Source organism: Perognathus longimembris, chromosome 2, assembly GCF_023159225.1.
Source record: "Perognathus longimembris pacificus isolate PPM17 chromosome 2, ASM2315922v1, whole genome shotgun sequence".
Lineage (NCBI taxonomy): Eukaryota > Metazoa > Chordata > Mammalia > Rodentia > Heteromyidae > Perognathus > Perognathus longimembris.
The window spans coordinates 131,968,019-131,992,441 of NC_063162.1; the positions used below are offsets into that span (position 1 = coordinate 131,968,019).

General features: G+C 41.3%; 1 long non-coding RNA gene across 1 annotated transcript; it reads right to left on the minus strand.

The window, feature by feature from the left end:
• Positions 1-4,669: 4,669 nt before the first annotated feature.
• LOC125347089 lies at positions 4,670-19,861 on the minus strand. The gene is made up of 4 exons (XR_007210101.1): positions 19,332-19,861; positions 9,866-10,000; positions 7,180-7,308; positions 4,670-4,771 (listed from the first exon to the last, which is right to left on the minus strand). It is a non-coding gene; the product is annotated as an uncharacterized LOC125347089 (long non-coding RNA).
• Positions 19,862-24,423: the final 4,562 nt, after the last annotated feature.

Sequence of the window (24,423 nt, forward strand, 5' to 3'; positions counted from 1 at the left end):
AGGGATCAGATTTTTTTTTTCCACTCCCAAGTTGGGAATGTCTTTAGCATTTCATTTATATTGCAATAGAATTTGTTAAGGTTAAAATATAATTCTCATACAGTATAAACGTGTGTCAATGACTTATTTAAATAGTCAGAGAACCAGCAAAATAAGACAGGCAGTCCATAGAGCATTGAAATGAACTTGGTATGTTAAGAATTGAAGAATGAATTGAATTACAATTTTCAAGTTAGATTACAACCATAGCCTTAGGCTTACATTTTCTACAAGCTAGAAATAACTTACAATTTTTCTGGACAAAATTATATTAATATGTTCTAGCCTTAATCAATAGTTTATTAATAGTTATTCAGTTTGGGCCTTAATCATCAGAAAATAGTATGTGAAATAAAAGTATAACCCTCTGTACATTTCCTCAGGTGAATCAAGTAAACAGGACCCCAATATGACATGAAAGTTCATGCAATTATCTTTACCCTACTTTTGAGTGTGTGACCATTTTCTTGACACTTGTAGTGTAAAATAATTTGACTCAAATAACAGCTTTCAGAGGAGTTAATACTCCACTGGCAAACAGCAACCAAGTGCAATTACTTTTTAGCATTTTATTCTTATTCTTCCAGAATATTTTCCTACATACAAAAAAAAGTACAAAGTGGCTAAGGGATGTTGCTTTAAAAAAATACATTTATTGGATGTGGTGGCACACACCTGTAATCCTAGTGCTTAGGAGGCTGAGGCAAGAGGATAGTCAATTTGAGGCCAACCTGAGCTACAAAATTGACCCTGCCTCCAAAACAAAAGAGGTAGGGTGGGTATAACTTAAGTGGTAGAAGAAAACTCCCTAGCAATCTCAAAGCCTGAATTCAATCCGTACTGAAAAAAAAATCATTCTTTGTAAAGTACAATATAATCTACTTTTTTCTTGTAACATCCTATAAACATAGCTCCAGGTGAATAAATAAAAATCTTGGGATTTTGGTTAATTGGGCAGGTTTCTCTATTGAAACACTCCCAAGACTGAAGAAGTGTAAGGACTCCCATGGATAAGAAAAACAAGAGGATGATTAATAGCAACAATGTTTTCTTTTCTTTTCTTTTCTTTTTTGCCAGTCCTGGGGCTTAGACTCAGGGCCTGAGCACTGTCCCTGGCTTCTTTTTGCTCAAGGCTGGTACTCTTCCTCTTGAGCTACAGCACTACTTCCAGTTTTTTTCTGTTTATGTGGTGCTGAGGAATAGAACCCAGGGCTTCCTGCATGCTAGGCAAGCACTCTACCACTAAGCCACATTCCCAGCCCCAAACCAACAACATTTTGGATTTTTTTTTTTTTTTTTTTTTTTGCCAGTCCTGGGGCTTGGACTCAGGGCCTGAGGACTGTCCTGGCTTCTTTTGCTCAAGGCTAGCACTCTGCCACTTGAGCCACAGCGCCACTTCTCCAACAAAATTTTGGAATCTTGAAAATGGACAAATTTAGCAGACTAGAGACAGCCTCCAAGTCCTAAGCCTAGGAAGTGCTGGGGCAGGGACTGAACTTCTGTTCATACTGGAGTTTGAACTCAGAGCCTTGCACTTGTGAAGCATGTGTTATCCACTGGAAACACTCTACCATAAAAAAAATTCACGTCTGCCTCACCATTCTATGCCAGGCTTCCCAAAACCCCACAGTGCTTTTTAAAAAATGAACATCTTATTTATCTCTTGGACCTCTTTTCCCTGAAGTTACCTTACCTCTAGCCATTCAATAATAGTAAAACCTCATCTTAGCCAATCCTAAAATGCCAAATAAAGCAGATGTAGCTCAAAGGGGATGGGGGACTTTGTTGCTGAGGCCAAGTTCTAAGGCCTTGGCAGCATACTAGGCCCTGCTATCACCTTTGATCCATATGACAGTGATTCGAAGTAGGAGTTAATGACTAGAATGAAATTAATAGTTGAGAAAAATAAATAAATAAATAAATCCTTGAACAGCAATAGCAAAATATTTCTCTAATATATCCTTTATGGAGATGAAGCTGAAACAGGCCAGGAATTGCATTTTTATAATTTAGACACACGCAATAAGAACAGATGCTTCAGAATTTACTGACCACCAGTCCCCTAGAGTCTTAGGAAAGCTGCCATGACTGGATGAGAACATGCTTCACTAGCACTGTAGCTAAGGGATGCAAAAGCATCCCACCATGGGGTTTATACCCCCATGGGCAAAATTGCTCAGAGGTAACACAAAGCAGGGAGGGTGTTGGGGCGCTGGCAAAATGGCTAAAGCATTCGAGCACCTGCTTAACAACACAAGACACATGTGCAATCCCTACTTTCAAAAATGAAAGAAAGGAGGAGAGAGAGAGAGAGAGAGAGAGAGAGGAAAGAAAGTAAAAAATAGTTACTGAATGTTGTAGTTATGTGTTATGTTATGGTCATAGATTTGTAATTGTTTCCACTTTGCTAGTTTTTGTCAATTTTGAGTAATATGCTTATGTTACTTCTACTATAGGAAATAAATTCATTTAAAATATAAATAGTGGCATACTATAGGGAGCCATCCGGCAGCATACATTGCTGATTCCAGAACTTGAGAGGCTGAGGCAGGAGGATAGGAAGTTTGAGGCCAGCCTGAGATATATTGCAAGACTCTATCTCAAAACAAAGCCCATAAAACAAACACAAAACCAAAAATTTGGGCTGGGAATATGGCCTAGTGACAAGAGTGCTTGCCTTGTATGCATGAAGCCCTGGGTTCAATTCCTCAGCACCACATATATAGAAAATGGCCAGAAGTGTCGCTGTAACTCAAGTGGCAGAGGGCTAGCCTTGGGCAAAAAGAAGCCAGGGACAGTGCTCAGGCTCTGATTTCAAGGCCCAGGACTGGACCAAAAAAAAAAAATTCTCAGAGAATCAAAGGGAATTGTTTTGGGAGGAACAATATCATCTCCCAAAGGGGCTGACATTAGAACTAGGACCTTGTCAAACTACAAAATATACATTCCTTAAGGTCCATCTACCAACAGGACTAGACAGAAAAATAGCCAGCTCTCTCTAGTTCCAGTTCCAGGTTCTCAGTTCATAAATCCCTAAAACATTAACAGTGATTTTCCATCTGCACAAAATGGCCTCCCTTTCACTACCACTGTGAACTCCACCTGCCCTGGACTTTCTCTCACCCTACTCCCACTGGCCTTCCTTTCCTCAACAATACCGAGGGCTTTTATCTTCTCTCAATGACATCAGATCTTTGGAGAACCATATAATATAGAAATAATGTCTGAAGACATTTTTGTGAGAATCAGTGTCAGTAATAAACCTTGGTTCTGAGCACTGTGCTCAGGAAACATGGAATGCTTAGACAATGACAGCATCCCTTTTCCCAACTTGCAAAGTGTACATTTCAAGCCAAAGGTCTTTCCTGCATAATTCTCTTAATTTTATGTTAAAAAAGCCAAATCTCATGGCATATTTTTTTTTACTGTTCAAACATAAAATATTAAATTCAGGTGGAAGGAAAATTCCTTTGTGAGAATAATCTAGTTTATTCTATAGCAAGTCTCAGTTTCACAATAAACTCAAAATCTAGACCGCGTGAGTGAAATAAACTAAGAATTGAGGTTGAATTACCCCTGTTGGACATCTAGGCAAACTTGCAAGATGTTGGAATATATTTGGCAGATTTTCTCTGAGCAGAACTCTGATCGTCTTTGTGGCTTCTGCTCATCTTCCTTTGCCTGCCTCTAGACATCTGACTCACTCCCTTGTCCTTTCTTATATACATCCACCAGAGATGCCCAGACCTTTCTTACCAGAGTGTTGTCCTGTTGGGATGTATATTTTGATCTTTAAAGGTTGTCTACTTTTAGTTTGATCACATATCATGTCCTCAAACTTATTTCAAAACTGATGAAACTTGAGAGTAGATTTTAAGTTGAAAGGTAATTTACCTCTTTATAATATATTTTGTAAGTTGCCATATTGATGTGATAGGTATTACTAAAGAAACTTGGTTAAGTTTTCCATTCAAACTTGAGACTCTTCAATAAAAATGTATTCCACTGGGGTCCTTTGAGGCAAATCTTTTTACTATTCTGACCTTGTCTGGCAATCAAGTTAAGCCAATACTTGGCCCACCTTGTAATAACCCGAGTGAAAGAAAATGCACAGGTTTCCTGATTCTGTTTGTTATGTTTGTGCTTACATTCCTCACAAATTCACACTTTGAAACTCTAATTTCCCTTGTGACAGTATGAGGAGGTGAGCAGTGAATAGGTTTAGGAGAGGCCATGAGAACAGAGCCCTCAAATGGGGTTCTATAAGAAGAGGAAGCGAATAGAGGTCTCTCTCTCTGCCATGGGAGAGTGTGGAGAGAGGCAGACACCTGAAGAGGAGGATTTTCACCTTGATTTTGACCTTCATTTTGCATCTCCCATGCTTCATAACTGTGAAAAATCAATGTATATTGTTTAAGCCATTTAATCTATTGTACTTTTTTTTTAATCATAGTATCCTAAAATGACTAAGTCAATGTTCTTCAGTGAAATAGAGTTGTCTGAATAACCAGTACTTATTTTGGTTCTGTGTTCAGATTACTGACACAGAGATAGAGATGTTATTGGCAAAATGCCATTATCTGCACATTTTGGATATCTGGTTGTGTCTTGCTTACTTACCAAACCCTTCAGGACCTTCAGATAGGCTGCAGATAGCTCCGGATCCTTAAGATGGAATACTGTAGTCACATCTCCATGTAAGTATGCAGCTGAATAGGATAAACCTAGAGAACTGTTTTCAAAGAAAACAGAGTGTATGGCTGCGGTATTTGTAATATGCAGAAGTAGTCAGTTACGAAGGTTCATTTTGTATGCTTGCCTAATTAAAGCCAACATTTTGAGTCAAAGCAAGAGAATCTCTCTTCTATAGTGACCTTTGTGGTTTTACATCCTTTTCCCAGTGGCCCATGTACTTTGAGCATCTTCTCTTGGATAATCAAGCAGGTGCCCAAAGTTGACTCTGTCCCTTGCATCTTATTTCCAGCTCTTCCTCTGTCACTCCTCTCTTAACTCCATTAGAGGCTAAGAAGGTAACCCGATTGGACAAGGTGAAGGTAGAGATGTGAAGTGACCTGATGCTGTAACCCCTAAAGTGTTCAGAGAAAGAATCCTTGGTCATTCCCTGAAGGCTGGTTCTTTTGGTCTACTGGAAAAAATTGATAGTAAGAATGAACATTTTTGAAGTATAAAATATATAGCACGATCCAACCATATGGATTAAATTAAGTAGGCATGAGCTAAACCAGCCCCCAAGGAAGCACGGAAGAAAATGTGTTTTGTTAGGTTGTGTGGAAAGAAATGGGAAGAGCAAGGCAAGTATGGAGAGAGGATGGAAGAAGGAAGGTAGTTGGGACAAGAAAATGAGATGTTTCAGATGAGAAGATTCAATTCCTATATATATTTTTTAGTTTCTCAATACTTTTCAAAGTACATGTATGCAAACACAGCTATGTAGGTTTCTATGAGTAAAAAACAAAAATTCCTTTCCTGTAGGTCCAGATCACTGTCACTAACTATAGTACTACAGTCAATACCAGCAGTATTAAGTTATGAACAACTGTGCACTGCTGCTCTGTGTGTGTGTGTGTGTGCGTGCGCGCGTGCACACGTGCAGAGCTTTGCTATTTGGGAGGCAGATGGAGCAGGCGGGTATTAGAAAGAAGAACCCAAGAATATCTTTCTGGACCAGTAGAGCAGCAAAAGCCAGAAGCAGAAGGACTTTTACTCTTGGTATGAGCTGCTGAAATCTCCCTTGGGCTCTTAATGAAAGATTTCAGAAAGAAACAAAAGAATATAATATTCCCTTAAATAACTTAGTATCTTCTTAAACAAAATAAAACTTAACAATAATCCTATGAAGCCATGTATGGAAAGAACTGAATTCTATGATCTACTTCCTAACCAACTTCAGAGGAAGGCATTGAGTTTGAGGCATCACAAACCATGGATTTAAAAGGTTAGGAAGGTAGAGGTGGCATGCCAGGAGTTCTAATGCCCCGAACAGCGTCTTTCTCACTTGGTACTGATGACACCAATGTTTTATTCTTCAAATCTCCAAATACTTGTTATTATGCTTCAGTAAAAGCTGTGGACAGAAATCTTGCAACAACCACAAAAAACGATCTTTAAGAGCTGTAGTAATCTCAACCCCACAGAATTAAAAGAAGAAATATCAATGAGAATATGGAGAAAGCAAAAGATAGAGGTTTATTCTTTTTATATAATGTTGTATTTCAAAATCCTAACATTTTAAGAGTTAAAATACTGAAGATTTAAAAAATTAACAGAATGTGGCATCTTATTTGTTTTTAACCTCATTTTCACACTTGAGAGTAAGTATTTCTCTAAAAGAGGATACTTGTTTACCAAGTTTGCACACAGGGATTAGAGGATCAGAACTAGAAATTAGTATACAGCAACTATTTTTATTTACATTATTATTTAAGTTTCCATGTGCACATTATATATATAATGAGCACATTATATATAATGAGCACATTATAAATAATTCAAAAAGTCACTTAAACTTTGTTATTTTTCTTTGGTTTAAGAAGTTACTATGGGCTGGGGATATGGCCTAGTGGCTAGAGTGCCTGCCTCGTATTCATGAGGCCCTGGGTTTAATTCCCCAGCACCACATATACAGAAAATGTCCAGAAGTGGCGCTGTGGCTCAAGTGGCAGAGTGTTAGCCTTGAGCAAAAACAAGCCAGGGACAGTGCTCAGGCCCTGAGTCCAAGCCCCAGGACTGGCCAAAAAAAAGAAGTTACTAAGTTAAGGACATATTTTGTTTTGCTCTCTCTCTCTGTCTCTGTCTCTCTCTCTCATCTTACATTAATATTCCTAACAAGATTTCAGCAGCTCAAACCAAGACACCAAATTCACAGTGCTTTGGTTATCTTTCTTTAAAGCCTAATTAAAATTAAATTGCATTTAAAACCAGCACTGCTTTTCCTAGTTTCATTGGCCTACCTGAACTCCTATGGCTATGTAGCATAAGCATAACTTCAAGTATATTATAAGGACTGCTCCACATCAATTGGGTCAATTTCTTTACAATTAATCATCAGTGTAATGTACAGTCTCAGTACTTAAGCAAGTATCTCCTTATTCATTCTAAATTTTAAAAAAAGCCACTCACTCATTTTGTTTTTAGTACAGTCTTGTCATTCAAACCAACTTCCCAGGAAAGCCTTTCTGATTTCAAAACAGCTTCATTTACAAGTTAGATATACTTCTTTCTGATATCTGTATATTCTCTTTCTTCCTCCTAAGAGAGACCAAGACAGTACTTTTAACTGTTCAGTCATGAACAATTCTTAAGAGTCAGAACATCCTCTGACAAAACTAATGGGCTTTCACGAAGTTTATGGGTCTCCCTTGAAGTTCATCTCTGATTCCAACAGGGATGGGAGGACTCTGGGTTAAGACCAGTGCATGTCAGTGTGTCTTTAGCAGGTGGTTCTCTATTTTCAAATTCTACCTACTTAAAAAACATGTATTAGGGATTACTTTGCCACTGACTAATTTTAACCATTGCTATTCCAGGAGGGAAGCTCAAAGAATGTCCTCTAAAGTTCAGCAGTTTTAGTATTTTGGTAAATAAATATCTTAGCCTGAGAAGTCCTGGGCTTTCCTTTGACCTCAGAACAGCATATTATACACACAAATCACTCTAAGAATTATACAGCTGAGAGCTATTTATCAGTGACAGCAACAGCAAAGGAAACCATGGAACAGGAAATAAAATGAAATGAAATTACAGGGGCTGGGAATATGGCCTAGTGGCAAGAGTGCTTGCCTCAAATACATGAAGCCCTGGGTTCTATTCCTCAGTACCACATATATAGAAAACGGCCAGAGGTGGCGCTGTAGCTCAAGTGGTAGAGTGCTAGCCTTGAGCAAAAAGAAGCCAATGACAGTGCTCAGGCCTTGAGTTTAAGGCCCAGGACTGGCCTAAATAAATAAATAAAATTACCGCGTGGTACATAAAAATCCTGTGGGAAGCCTGAGCCTAGAGGACTAAATTTTACTGGCCTGGCTTCTTGTAGAAATTACCCAGTAGAAGTCATGCTACAGAAAAAATGCAAACCTCATAGCACAGAGGGTAGTCTTTCCGCTTCTCTGCCTCAAAGGCTCTCTGAGGAAGGCCCAGATGAGCTGAGCTCAGCTGCTTATAACAACAAGTCACATATAAAGCTGCTCATTATTTCTAAAATTAAGTTTCAGAGTGGAAATCTTATGGTGGTGGGGGAAACCAAACTGCTCTGATTTTCTGAGTTGCTTCAATTATTTCATCTACATGATAAATAAAGGCTTGAGGCCTTTTGGGGACCAAATAGTTTAAAGATGAAAAGAAAATACGAGTTGCTCTAAGAAAGACTGCTGCCTCTTCATATGAGCACCCTCCACACTAACCCCTTAATATACCTCTCAGAGACAATGCCCAGAGCTACCAGGGGTCCAGCTGTGCAGAGTGCCCTCCAGAACTCTAAGACTCTGCTAATCAGTATCTATTTTTCCCTTCTTTTTGATAGCACTGGGAATTGAACTTGGGGTCTTATACTTACTTGAGCCATGTCTCTCCTCCCACCCCCAGCGGAATCTTTTAGTTTTAGCTTGTGTTTAAGATAGGGTTGCCTGCTTTTGTTCAGGCCAGATTTAGGCTAGTATTATGGATTTGGCTTGAACTGTGAGCCTCCTATTTCTGTCTCCCATGTAGCTGAAATCCTAGGCATGAAGTACAATATCCAACTGTAACCTTGATTGCTACACTGAGTACACTGAGTACAAAAGACCTCTTTTTAATTTGGCCCTTCCTGGTTTAGAAAATAAAGGTCCAAACACAGGACCCTGTGGAAACTCTAGAACACTATGGAGACTGTAATTGACTGCAGATCTGGCTGGTGTTTGAATGATACTGTCTGAGTGTTTGACCTTTTGCAGTAATCCTGTCAAAAGACAGGTATAAAGCCCTGAAGGTACTTATCTTCATATTTCTGATTGCTTGCTATCTATCTCTTAGAATGTATCTCTTTAAAAAGCCCTGGGCCACAATGAGCCTATAAAAGCAGAGGTTGGGGAAGAGATCTTCAGACTAACAATACTTGTCAATAAACCCATTTCTCACCTCAGGTGGTGTTGGAATATTAATTATTTGATACTGAGATAGTAAATATGATAGATTATTGCATGAGCATTTCTTTATGCAGAGTTTGTTGGTCAGAACCAGCAAGACATAACAAATAAATAAAAACAAGTAGTTTAAGGAGCTTCATAATAATTATGAAGTAATAAGCATCTTCCTACAGAGTAATTTCAGTGTTCTTGATGCCATTCTGTGAGAATTTAATAGAAAATCCACCAGCATTTACTATAGTGCTTATTAAAACATTGTATCTATAAGAAAAAAATAGTATTAACAATCTGTGTAGCTGGATGTAATGGAAAATACATGAATCTTTTTGGACTGAGAGTTTGCTGTACTAAAAAAGCAAACCAATAAGTTCAATAAAATTCTATTTAATCATGTAACATTATCTTTAAATCTTGCATCACATGTTGCCGGTTAAGTCCAAGAATTAGAAAGCAGCCATTCCAGACAATTTTTCAAATCAGTTTTATCTAGGATAGCAGGAAGGAGGGTTCTAAAATAATCTATGCAGGTCTTTTCAAACTAACTGTCTATATCATGCTATGATAATTGTCAACATTAAATGTGAGAATGAAAAAGAACAAAAGGACTATGACTGCAGTGAACTATACCCTATTTCTACTTATAAACCAACAGTAGCAAGTCCATACAAGGGAAAATGCAGCCTCCTTACCAATAATTGTTACACCATCATCTTTATCATCTTCAGCCACTTCCTGAACATTGACTTCTGGGTTCATATCAACCTCTTTTCCTGATAACTGTAAATAGGTTTGAGGAGAAGATGGGACCTTGACAGTAACAGAGCCTGTGATAAATTTAAAGGAGAGCTTATTAATGGAAAAAAAAATCAAAATGTCATATCTGTATTCTTACTGGACTGAAAACTAAGCATGACTCTTGGTTTTCTGTTCTTATTCTTTAGCAGATTTATTTAAACATCGGTATCTTTTCTTACTTCCAGATAGTCAAGGTTTTCTTACTCCTGAGACATTCCTTTTAACTTCTGACAACTTCTGTCAATAATCCTACCCAATTCAGCAGTATCACAAAAGAGTACTTTGCTACATATCAAGTATCCAGACAAGATATACTATTAATTGAGCACTTACTAAGAGCTGGTGAATTAATCCCCATATCAGTTTTATGAAGTATTATCATGATTCCAATTATACAGATAAGAACTTGTTCCAAATAAGACCCTGAATAGCAAAAAGAATTTTAAGCAGAAAGAACAGTGCTGGAGGAATTTCAGTACCAAACTTCAAGCTGTATTACAAAGCTATAGTAATAAAAACAGCTTGGTATTGGCACAAGAACAGGTCTGAGGACCAATGGAACAGAACTGAAGACCCAGAAATTAACCCACAGACCTATGCCTACTTAATCTTTGATAAAGGAGCTAAAAAAAATAGGATGGAAGAAAGACAGCCTCTTCAACAAACGGTGCTGGCAAAACTGGTTCAACATCTGTAACAAACTAAAGCTAGATCCTTATATACCACCCTGCACCAGAATCAATTCCAAATGGATCAAAGACCTTAAGGTAATAATCAGATACCCTGAAAACTTTACAAGAAGGAATAGGAGAAACACCTGGGCTCCTTGGTACAGGATGAAAGTTTCTTAACAAAGACCCAGAAACACAACAAATCAAACAAAGGTTGGACAAATGGGATTGCATCAAACTGCAGGGCTTCTGCATGGCAAAGGCTATAGCTTGCAAGATACATAGAAAGTCCACAGATTGGGAGATCTTTACTGGCCATACAACAAACAGAGGAAGGCCTCATATCTATGTACAACTCAAAAAATTAAATTCCTCCAAAACAAATTCTCAAAGAACCAACTGCCCCCTCAGCAAATGGGCTAAAGACATAAAAAGAGACTTCTCTGAAGAGGAAACCAGAATGGCCAAGAGACACATGAAGAAGTGCTCAAAATCACTGGCCATAAAATAAATGCAAATCAAAACAACATTGAGATTCCACCTCACTCCAATAAGAATGGCCATTATCAAGAAAACTAATAATAACAGATGCTGGAGGGGATGTGGCCAAAAGGGAACCCTACTATACTGTGAGTGGGGGTGTAAACTTGTTCAACCACTCTGGGAAGCAGTATGGGTAAACATAGAGCTCCCCTAAGACCAAGAAGCCCCACTTTTGGGCATCTACTCAAAAGATTACAAGATCACACTAAAGCCACCAGCACAATTATGCTCATCATAGCACAATTTGTAATGGCTAAAATATGGAACCAAGCCAGATGCCCCTCAGTAGATGAGTGGATCAAGAAAATGTGGTTCATATACACAGTGGTATTCTATGCCTCTGTCAGAAAGAATGACACTGCCACATTCATAAGGAAATGGAAGGACATGGAAAAAAATCATACAAAGTGAAGTGAGCTAGACCCAAAGAAACACAGACTTTATGGTTTCCCTTATCAGGAATAATTAGTACACGTCTAGGACTATCCTAGCAGAAGAGCACAATAGCTCAATAGCTACGTACATATGAACACATAAAATGATGCTAAGTGAAATAAACTCCGAGTTATGGAAACAAGTGGTTTAACACTGTTGTGATTTTCAACATACCATTTGAAAATATGCCCTTTTTCTTTTGTCTTTCTTTCCTGTGGTTTAACCTCTGATGTCACTGTGATTTTGGTGCCCTGGATATTGCATATATGTGTATTGGAACTAGGGAAGGGAAAGGGAATAGCAAAATCGAGAGACAAAGGATAAAAAGACAAACCAAGGCAACAGCAATACCTACAAAATTATCTGGTATAAACCAACTGCACAACTCAAGGGGGAGAGGGAAACAGGGAGGGTAGAAGTGGGGGGGAAATGAGGGAGGAGGTAACAAGTTGGATAAGAAATGTATGCACTGCGCCACATATGAAACTATAACCCCTCTGTACATAACTCTGACAATAAATTAATGAAAAAAAAAGAACTTGTTCCAGTATCTATGACAGCTAAGCTCAGAATGCAGGTCTAGCTCAATGAGCACAAAGCCCATACTTTCTGATTACATATAAGACTAGTGACCACATGGATCATTATAATCAACTAGCACCCTGAGCTCCTGTACCTTCAGTATTACTGAAGTGCCAGACTTTGAAGTCAGGCCCCACTTTACCACGTGAACCCCACTTTACCACGTGAACCTGAGATAAGCAGGCCCTGTGAGCAGACCCAGGATAAGCCCATTAGGGCCCAGTCGGTCTAGAACTCTAACCACTGGGAATGCTTAACTCTGACCACCCCTGGGGTGCCTCGAACCCTGAGCCAATCAGATTTGTACCTGTGTCCTAATCTTGCCTGCTTGAACACCTGATTGTTGTAACTTTGTTTTTTGCCTTTAGAAGCCGTGTGTAATTGTAGCTTGAGGCTCCCTCCTAACCTCCGCTGTGTCGGTGGGTAAGACGAGGCCCGAGATGCAGCTCGCTTAAATAAAGCCTTGCCTTGCTTTTGCATTTCAGAATGTCTGAGTCTTGGTGGTCTTCTTGGTGGTGGTTTCGCGACTTGGCACAACATCTGGGGTTTCGTCCGGGATAGCCCCAGAGACCCCCGAGACCCCAGACTCCGAAGGTAAGAAAATAGCGCTGTTCATTCTGTGTGTCTGTGTCTGTGTGATTTGTAGTTTTGTTTTCTGTTTAGGCCAGCCACTTGAATCTGAACCTGTAGGTAGTGAAGGACCAGCCGGAGTGGACACGCTCATATGGGCAGTCCTGGAGGACTTGGAGAACACCTCAAGCCCTCCACAGGGGACTCAGGCTTCCCACTACCACCCTGAACCTGAAGGACTGGACCGGGAGGCCCTTCTAACGGGCGCCCGTCCAGTCCACTCTATATTCGGGGTTGTCTGGTCTGCTCCTACACAGGAACGGGAGAGAGAGAGTTAAAGTTAAGAGAGAGAGGTAAAGTTAAGGTTATATGTTCCTGGCTAGGTAAGGTTCAACGCCCCTGAGTCTGCCTGAAGAGTTACAGAAGATGGATGATCTTCACCCATCAGCACCCCTTTAAAACCGAGGGACCAGAGTTGTTTTTGGGAAGATGAGGCAGGATAAACTAGAGGAATGCAAAACAGAGGTACAGAGACTATACTTGTAAGAAATGGTGACAGGCCCTTTGGTTACTACATTGGGCCCTACTGGCCCATGACTTACCTCTATATCATCCCCTAGACATGCAAGCCATTGAAATGGACAGAATGGAGCCATGATTGGCTCCCAAGGTACCAAAAAGAAAAAGGGGGAAATGAAGTGCCAGACTTTGAAGTCCGGCCCCATTTTACCACGTGAACCCCATTTTAGAATCGAACCCTGAGCCAATCAGATTTGTACCTGTGTCCTAATCTTGCTTGCTTGAACACCTGATTCTTGTAACCTTGTTCTTTCCCTTTATAAGCCCTGTGTAATCACAGCTCGGGGCTTCCTCCTAACCTCCGCTGTGTCGGTGGGTAGGACGAGGCCCAAGTTGCAGCTCGCTTAAATAAAGCCTTGCCTTGCTTTTGCATTTCGGAATGTCTGAGTCTCGGTGGTCTTCTTGGTGGTGGTTTCACGACTTGGCACAACACTACTTCTACCCATAATTTTAAAAGTAAAAAATCATGAATTTAAGAAACATTTTTCAAAGACTTAACTGTAAAGGTCTCAAAAGTGACTTCCAGGAAGACAGCTGAGGAGCAGCAGAGCCCTAGCTAAGCTCCCTCCGACATCGCAGTTTTCCCATCCCAGAGAAACTTTTACTCCTAGAAAGACAGCCCAAGTAAGTTATAACAGTACAGGGATTCTGGCCAGAAAGGAAATATCGACTTTGCTGGCCTGAAAACACAGATTTGAGCTCCAGGTGGTGTCCTGCCGCCACACTAGCGCTGGCACAGCGCCCCACACCCCGCGCACCTAAAGCACACAGTGGCGACCATGAAGAAATCCTCCAGACGGCGGCAGACAGATGCCAATAGCAGGCTGAGCACTGCAACTAAAATATGAAACCAACCCAATGCCCCTCCGTAGATGAGTGGATCAAGAAAATGTAGTACATATACACAATGAAATGGGCCAAAATAGCAGAGAAAGTGTGAATACCCCATGAAAGACATTCTCACTCACATCCACAGAAGGCAGCCCTTCCCCCATCACCAGAGCAAAGTGCCATCTTTGCCTCTGGCATAGACCTGGCCAGAGCAGACTGGAAATAAAGCAGGCCTGGGGAAAGCAAGGATGAAAGAGCTGTAATAGGGAGGTCAGATCTGGCCAGCGCCATCATTGGCTGTTGGAGGGGTATCAGATTGACTCCATTCAAGATTAGTTAAAGAGAGCAGAAGCCAATTCCATCTTCACTAAGATCTCCCCGCCCTATCCAGGGAAGTTCCCCTTTGCTGTGATAAGATTGTGTAAAGCACTTGACCTCTTGAGATGTGGAAGGTTCAAGGAATGTTCAAGGTTAAACCTGTGCCCTCCCATGAGTAGGCGTATTCACCTGCATCCTGGGAGCCCCACCAAATACAATTCTAACTAGAATAATAGGTTGGTTCAAACAGATACTGGGAGACAGACTGTAACTCCATTGGCCACCTGCATATGACATAGCACGCTCTGTAAGGGTGGTAACCCCATTGGCCACCTGCGTGTGGCAGGTTTGACTATGTGATGTTTGCCTATATAACCAGGCCTGAAAGGCAACACGTGGTCGCAGTTCCAGGTCTCGAGTATGGGCTGCGACTCTGGCCAGTCGGTTTGCTTTTTACTTCCTCAATAAATCCATCCTTTTATCATCTTTTTTGCTGGAGACTGAGTGGTGGACTCTAGCAGGAACCAGGAATCCCCTCCCTTGTGGGGGGTGACTCAATTACAGGGGCCATCTTTGCAAAGGGCAAGAGTAACTGAACAGTGAGAGCTAGCTCTGCTCAGAAGACGATCCCTCTGCCCACGTGGGAGTATCTCTCCTCGGGCTGAGACTCACAGACTCAGGTGAACTCAGCCAGTGGTGCCCCGCTGACTCGGTGGCTGCCGACTCTCCAGCAGCAGGAATTTCTAAAATCAAACCCAAAGTGGCAAGCAGCTACTGGCAGGAAGGAGCAAACAGACAGGAGAGTAAACAGTTCCTGAGACAGATAAACAGCTCCATTACAAACGCCCAAGTCTCACCAGCAAACAGCTGAATTCCACAGCCAGCTCTGCCCAGGAGGTCACCCTGCCCAAGAGGGAGGAACCTCCCCTAGGGCAAGCAGCTCTCAGCCAGGTAAACCAGGACCCAGGCACCCCACCTGGCTGAGTCCAAGCCTATTCAGAGCCAGACTTTAAAGGCAGCAGTCCCACAGCAGATGGGAGGAGCTACGGTTCTGGAGATTGCTCAGCTTCCCCCAACTACAGAGGACATCTAAGTCCTACCTGCAAGCTGTGCTAACCACAGAGCCCCAGGATTTAACTATTAGGGGAGGAGGGTCAGAGTAGATCCACCCCCTTTAAAATTACTTTCCTTTGACTAATACCTTTACTCTTTTCTGTTGACTCTCCATTTTGTCTATTATTTTAACCTCGCTCTTTCTACCGATTCTACTCTTCTCCACCTTTCCATTTCACTGAAACTAAACCAAAATCATCATCCCCCATTCATTTTACTCTACTCTCTTCAATACCCCTAACTTACCCTCCTAAATTTACTTCTAGGACCTCCAGACTCCATTGACCCCTGGTTATAGGATAGAGGGTATCCTTGTTCAATACGAGTGAGTCAAAGAGGTTCATAGAGAAATCCCACTAGTCCAAAAAGAACTAAATATGAGAATAAAAATTGCTCATAGGGTTATAATGGTAAATAAGTAACTACTGAATACAGGGTTCGGGGTTGGTTGTTACATTAAAATTATATTCTTCTGGCACACCAAATTTGCTTTTATATACAAAAAAGAGAGGGAAGATATCTGTATATAACTGTGAACTTCTAAGATTTATACAACAGTGCTTGGTAAGGTCTGCTTTGGATCTTAAATGGTGCTCACTGGTGCTTGTAAATTGGCATTTCCAACCAAAATGGGCAGAAGAAGCACAAGAAAGATGGCAAACAAGGGAATCTCATCTCCCACTCAAAAGAAGAAGGAAGCAGAGCAATCAGTCAAAGACCTAGAAGAGAACCCTCAAAATGCTCTACAAACTCTACTGATAAAAATGTTAAATGAAAAGTTTGAATCTCTTCAGACAGCTATTCTAGAGCATGAGGAGGCGAACCAATGATTAATACATCAATCCGTCCATAAAGTAATAGAGGATTTCATGGCCAACACAAATAGAAAGATAAATGAACTTCAAGAGTCCAATGAAAAGAGAGCTACCCAGCTAAAAGATTTGAGAGACAGCACTTAGAACCAAATTAATGAAGTAAAGAAGTCCATACAGGACTTAAGACCTGGAAGCCATCAAGAAAGACCAGTAAGAGGAAGGGAGATTAAAAATCAAGTAGCTAGCCTACAGAGCACACTAGATAAAGCAGAGGATCGAATCTCAGGAACTGAAGATTCCCTACAATCTATGGAGAAAGAACAAAAAACTATACAAAACCAATCCAATCAGCAAAACAGATCACTCCAGGAGCTCCAAGATACAATCAGGAAGCCCAATTTAAGGCTAAGAGGTATCAAGGAAAACCTAGAGAAAGAAGTCAATGGAATAGGCAACTTATTTAACAGAATATTAGCTGAGAATTTCCCAAATATCCAGAATGATAGGCCTATCCAGATACAAGAAGCATTTAGAACCCCAAACAGACCAGACCAGACCAGAATAGGACATCCCACCTACACATTTTGATCAAAACAGGATCAATGCAGTCCAAGGAAAGAATCCTTAAAGCTTCTAGGGAGAAGAAAATAATCACATATAAAGGAAAATGAATCAGAATTACCCCAGACTTCTCAGCAGAGACCATGAAAGCAAGGAGAGCCTGGAATGAGGTATACTACACCCTGAAAACAAAACAAAACAACAACAAACTATCAACCAAGAATACTGTACCCAGCTAAACTCTCATTCATAGCTGAAGGTCAAATGGTCAAATAAAAGTCTTCCACAGTAAGGAAAAACTGAAACAATATATTTCCATCACACCAGCTTTACAGAAAGTCCTACACATGGAAAATATACTACACATGGAAAATAATCAAGATTACAATAAAGATAGAGAAATGAACCCGCCTCCAAGAGACACATCTATCCAGCAAAAGCAAATATCTTCTAAAAGTGAAAGGCTGGAATAAAATCTACCAGGCAAACTGCCCCCATAGGCAGGCTGGAGTTGCAATCCCCGTATCAGATAAAATTGACTTCAAATTAAAAAAGGTAAGAAGAGACAAAGAAGGTTACTACATACTAATAAAAGGATCTCTCCTACAGGAGGATATAACCATCCTAAATATCTACACCCCAAATACAGGAGCACCCAACTTCATCAAACAAACACTACTGACTCTAAAAACACTCATAGATCCAAACACATTGATAGTTGGAGACTTTAACACTCCACTGTCACATCTGGACAGATCAACACACCAAAAACGAAGCAAAGAAACCTCAGAACTAAACAACTGCATGGACCAACTAGACTTAACCAAGATCTACAGAATATTCCATCCAGCAACACCAGAATACACATTCTTTTCAGCAGCTCATGGAACTTTCTCCAAAATAGATCACACAAAGGGCACAAAGAAAATATGTACAAACTCAGAAGTATCGAAATCATTCCCTACATTCTCTCAGACCACAATGGAATAAAATTAGAGCTCAACTCAAACAGTCACCACAGAAAATCCCACAATTCATGGAGACTAAGCAACACGTTGCTGAACCATAAGTGGGTCATTGAAGAAATTAGAACACAGATCCAAATGTTTATGGGATTAAACTCAGATGAGCACACAAAGTACCAGCTCCTTTGGAACACAGCAAAGGCAGTACTCAGAGGAAAAATTATATCTCTGAGTACCTACATCAACAAACTGGAGAAATAGCAACTCAAAAACTTAAGGGATCACCTTAAGCTCCCAGAAAGAGAACAACAAGCCAAACACCAAGCCAATAGATGGAAGCAAATAACTAAAACCAAATAAGAATTAAATGACTTAGAGTAAAAATAAACCATCGAAAGAATCAACAAAATGAAGAGTTGATTTTTTGAAAAAATTAACAAGATAGACAGACCCCTAGCAAATCTGACCAAAAAACAAAGGCAGCACTACCCAAATAAACAAGATCAGAGATGAAAGAGGTAACATCACCACAGAAACAATCAAAATCCAGAACACAATAAGGGACTATTTTGCAAACTTTGACACCAACAAAATCGAGAACCTGGAAGAATTGGATGCTTTCCTAGCAAAAATTGATATCCTCAAACTCAACCATGACGATTTAAACCTTCTAAACAGACCCATATCCAGCAGACAACCTTGTAAACAGACCTATATCCAGTGTCTCTCACAGGCAAGGTTCCAGTTTCCAGCCTCCTCCTCCCCTTCCTCCTCCTCTTCCTCTCCTTCCTCTCCCCCCTCCTCCCCCTCCCCCTCCTGGTCTTCCTCCTCCTTCCCTCTCTTCTCAGTCTCTGTCTCTGTCTCTTTGTCTCTCTCTGTCTCTCTCTCTCAATAGTTCCAGTTTCCAGCATCTCTCTCCCTCCCCCTCCCCCCCAGGCGGTTGATAAACTGCAGGCAGAACAGCCCCCATGCTGGCACAAGTAGAATTTCATCCTTGGCTCTAGCCCCCCCCCACCCCCTCCCACCCGCTGTCCCCACCACAGTCCCGGCATCCCTTCCACAGCACAAAGACCCACAGCAAGCTTTAAAGCAGGAGGCCATCAGCAGGCCTTTGGCAGTCCTCTGCTTTGACGCCTGAAGCAGGCAGAAGACTTTGGGGCCATCTTTTTGATGCCAGGAGGTGGCTCAGGACTGCCCACTCTCTCAGGGGGCGATTGCCCTCTCCACTGGGGCTCCCCGCCCTCCTCCCGCTGGGCCGCTGATTTCACTGCGAGCTCAGAGGAGCCACTGGGCCCGCCCTGGCCAGGGAGGCCTTGGTGTCAGTTGCCATACACCTGCCGGGCAGGCCCCCCCCTCACCCCCCACCCCCCGCCTTACCTGCAGATCCAGAGGGGCTCAGCCGATTCCCCCGGCCGCCTCGCCGCGGGCCCCGCCTCAGCCTGTAGATGGCAGTAGCAGGTGCTGGCGCCGAGCACCAAGCGCGCCGCTACCACCTAGGCTGCTGCCCGCCAGGGCGCTGCGGGACGCTGCGGGAGGCTGGAGGGCCGGACGCGGAAGTCCCCCGCGTGCGCAGGTCCAGCGCAGCCAGAAGGAGACCTGACCTAGAGAAAAGAAAGGAGGGGCAGAGCTCCGCCGCCCGGAAGTCGCCGGCCTCAGAACGCTGAGTCCTGCCACTCGGCCGGCCCAGTCCCGGGAGCTTTCTCCGGGGTCGCTGACTCCGTGGGAAGCTCGGGAGCTTCCTGCCGCTGCGCCGCCTCTGGAAGACAGCTCCGCCCCGGCCCCGCCCACCGACACGCCCCCTCGTAGCGGATGGTTTACTCTGAGTAAAACCTCAGGAGGCAGATGGTCTTCCTCAGGCCGCAGGAGTGCTGTCAGTGGGCAAAGTGCAGATATGCTCAGTCTGGCCTCTCTGCCCATGGCTTCGCTATAAGCTATAAGCTTGTGAGAAAGCCTTCACTCAACTACATCACCTTCTGAGTCATGAAAGAAGTCACGCTAGAGAGAAAAACCATGGATGCAAGCAGCGTGGCTCCAGGGTAGGTCATCTGTTTGGGAATCAGAAGGCCCTGAGTTCTAACTCCATTACTGCTGAAAAGCATAAAATATATAGACTATATATTTCTAATTTTTACCATAAAAATAATCTTAAAGCTTGGTAATCCATGCCTTTAATAAACCTTTGTGGGAAGCTGAAGCAAGTGGGTTACTTAAGCCCATAACTTGAAAAGCTGCCAAGATCTGATTTCAAATAATAGCTCACTAAGAATAAAAACACTAAGTGAATTAAAAAAAAACTATAGCTTACCAAACTACAGGCAAATATTCATCAGAGATAAGACTTTAATGAAGTCTTGACAAATTGGATCTGGCAAGATGTGTCCAAAGTTGATACACCATACAAAGAATTTAAACTGGACACATGAATCCTTTTTATCAATAGGAAATCAACCTGTGCAATTCACTCTATAAATGGATTTATCATTTCAATAGATGAAAAAGGAATCTTTTAATAAAAACAATGCTATTATTAGCAATATGTTTTGCTTTGTTTTACTTTTATGCTAGTCCTGGGACTTGAACTCAGGGCTTGGGCACTGCTGTTGAGCTTTTTTGTTCAAGGCTAGCTCTCTACTACTTGAGCCACAGCTCCAATTTTGGCTTCTTTGGTAATTAATTGGAGATAAGACTTTCACAGACTTTCCTTACCTGGGCTGGTTTTGAACCAGGATTTTCAGATCTCAACCTCTTGACTAGCTAAGATTATAAACATAAGCCACTAGTGTCTAGTTAAGAACTTTTTAAAAAATATTTTTGTTGTTTTTCAATAGTTGTACAAAGGAGTTGCCATTCAATAAAGTAGTTGATGAGTAAAATTCATCTTGATCAATGTCTCCTCTTTCAGCATTTTCATCCATCCCTCCCAACCAACTCCTTTTCCTTTCCCTCACTTTTCTTAATTTTGTAGGATATACATTGAAAAAATATTATTTTGTGTGTCCCAGTCTGGGGGGTGAACTCAGGGCCTTGTGCATTTTTTCTCCAGGCTAACATTCTACCACTTGAGACACAGCTTTACTTCTGGTGTGTGTGTGTGTGTGTGTGTGTGTGTATGTGTGTGTGCATAATTGAATAGTCTCACAGACTTGGCTTGGGCTGGTTTTCAACTGTGACCCCCAGAACTTAGCTTTCTGAATAGGTAGATTTGCAGGTAGGAGCCATCAGTGTCCAGCAATACCTTGGGATTTTTTTCACTTCATTATCCTTGCTTCTCTTCATTACAATATTAATATTTTAATAAATTCACAACAAAGCAAGAATAACAAGGGAACTTAGTATGACAGAGCCAATTAAAATTTTTATTTAGATTTGTCTGCTGACACTTCATTTACAGATATTATACTTAATACTTAACATAGAAAAACTAAATTTACCTCTAGTGTTATTACAAAGTTGAAGATGTCTGCTTTCATGGCTTCTATTGAGCATCATACTAAAATTATAGCTAGTACAAGAAGCAATGGAAAAGAGAAAAGGCATGCAAATCAAAAGACTAATCCTACTTTCACGAAGCATAGCATACTGTATTTAATAAAAGAATTTAGCAATATTACACATACAAGGCCAGTATTTCAGCAATTTCGTTTTTTTTGGCCAGTCCTGGGCCTTGGATTCCGGGCCTGAGCACTATCCCTGGCTTCTTCCCGCTCAAGGCTAGCACTCCGCCACTTGAGCCACAGCGCCGCCGTTTTCTGTATATGTGGTGCTGGGGAATCGAACCTAGGGCCTCGTGTATCCGAGGCAGGCACTCTTGCCACTAGGCTATATCCCCAGCCCAGGCAATTTCCTTTTGATACATTTATAATAAGCAATTTAAACTTTAAGATTTTAATAGCAAAACAATTGAAGTATGTTTATAAAGTTAAAAAAACTGAAACTCTTATATAGAAATTTAACAAAACATGACCACCATCTGCATAGTTTGTGAAAACTATGAAATATGATGGAGGGAATAAATTTAAATGGATACAGATGTGTCTTGTGTATGTAACCTTGCTAAAGTTGCATGTGCATGTCTTCCTTCTGATGTCATGTTCCTTCTGGCTCCAGGGCCAGCAAAGATGCCCCTACTGCTGCAACCCTGTAGCAGGCAACACCTGCGTTGTGTTGCATCTCAGCAGCAGACATGCCTGCTCTGTGGTGCAGCTCAGCCATAGGCAGATCCTGCCAGTGCTGTAGCTCCACTGTGAGCCTCAGACACTGGAGTCTTCTCAGGTTCTTGTCTTGGCAGTTCAAAAACGGAAGTCCAGGACAAAGGAGAGTGAGTGCAAAGGAAAGTATCTTACTAGAAGGCCTCAGATGTTCTGTGTCCACTCTGTGTCTCAGTGGCTGAACCCAGGGGACATTTTACCCTGGAATATGCTCTATTTTGTTGCCATTTTCATAATGAGGTGTTTCAGAAGTTGACACTTTATTGGTCAGGTCCCACAGCATTCTAGTTGAGTCCAATCTAGAAATCCTCTTCTTTTATCTGTACTAGAAGAGGCTATGGAGGGGCAAAAGCAAGATGTCTTGTAACAATGTCTCTTTTCTATCTGGTTTCTGCTTGCTAGTTCAAGATGGGACTCAGGGGCCCTGAGTTCGTTTACTTTTTCATCTCTTTCCTTAGAAGTCATCTGAACTGCCATTAGGGAAATGGATGACGACCACTCTAACTTCTTCAAGCTGGAAAGGGTTAATGGTAGGGGAATGGCATTTAGGGTATCTTCACAGAGGTCTGGCTCAAGGCCCTGGCAGATAAGAGTTTGTGGTACTAGTCACAGCATCATTGGAAATTGATGAACTCTAAGCAAGAGGAAACAAATTTAACAAGACAATTACAGCAAAAGGAAGCAAATGGAAGGAAAGATCCATGTCAACCCATTAGAACTTACAAAGACAAAAGTGATTGTCACCCCCAGAGGAACCTGCCAGCTCTCATAGGTCAATAACTTTAATGTCATATTTTATTAGGTATACATTGTGTCAGAGGAGAAAACGTGTTTAAGAAACCTGAACCAGAGGCATTAGGGCTTTTCCTAGATCAATATGAGAAACTGTCTAAGGCATGGGCATCAAGTAACCATGCTTAGAAACTGTTTTCTCTTAACTTCTTTGCCTTAGTTACATCTGAAAAGTTGAGAACAAGTTGTCTCCATCTGGAATCTGATAAAACACCCTGGTATCTCAAGTTTTTTTCCCTGTTTCTTTATGGTTCTTCATTGCCAGGATAAGCGTTGTCCCAGTAGGTATCTCCTTGCTGGAATGAAATGACTCAGTTGGTCTGATCTCATGTTGGCAGAGGTGACATGCTGTGCAGTTTTTCCAAGTAGGATACTTTTGGGCCAAATTTAAGCAACAGGGAAATTAGTAGTAACAGCTCCTAATCAAGGCTTGCCTGGAATCTACTAAGTTTGAAAAGTTAAGTTTGACAAGTACTTGTAAGGACCATCCTCTGTGTGACAGCAAATGCTTAAGGATCAAATCTTCAATGACAGGAGACAGAATAGCCAGAGTAAACATTTTTTTTTTCTTTTTTGCCAGTCCTGGGCCTTGGACTCAGGGCCTGAGCACTGTCCTTGGCTTCCTTTTGCTCAACGCTAGCACTCTGCCACTTGAGCTACAGCGCCACTTCTGGCCGTTTTCTATATATGTGGTGCTGGGGAATCGAACCCAGTGATTCATGTATACGAGGCAAGCTCTCTTGCCACTAGGCCATATTCCCAGCCCCAGAGTAAACATTTTTTAAAATGTTACCAATTGATCTAGTTATTTTCATTGCTTGTAGCATTTGTGGATACTGAGATTGACAGCACTGTAAGAACATAAGGGCTTTTTTAAGCTAAAGAATATAATTTTATTTAAAAGGGTCTTAAGTCATATATGATAAGAGTTAGATTTCTAAGAACTTATCCTCCTATTTCTGTCATTTTTGGGACAAATTTGGTCTACTTCAAGTGCCATGCATGTTTTTCACATCTTGCATCCTATTTGGTGAAAGATAGGAAAACTGATACTCAAAGTTCAAAGTGCCTTTTTGGTGATTTTTTGAGTACTTCTTAATTATGTGATTTTACTTGTGAATTCAGAATAAATTGATCCACAAGTATATCTAGTGATTGTCAAATTTCATGGCATTTTGTTTCTCACTCCGTATCTACTAAGTTTTTTTTCTTTCTTCCTGAACACATGGATATAAATCTGTAATGCCATGCCCCCTCCTGTGGCATCGGTTGCAATGACACCGGCATGGGGCCGGACTTCGCACCCCACTGATTATTACAATCTGTAGGTAAAAATAAATTCCTTATTTTTTGTGTCTAAAAATGCTGTCATTATTCTCACTCCTCTTGGACCAACCCAATGACCTGACCTGTTGGTACGCTGAACAGGAGAGGAAGGAAGGCAACAGGGCTGATTCGCATGCATCCTC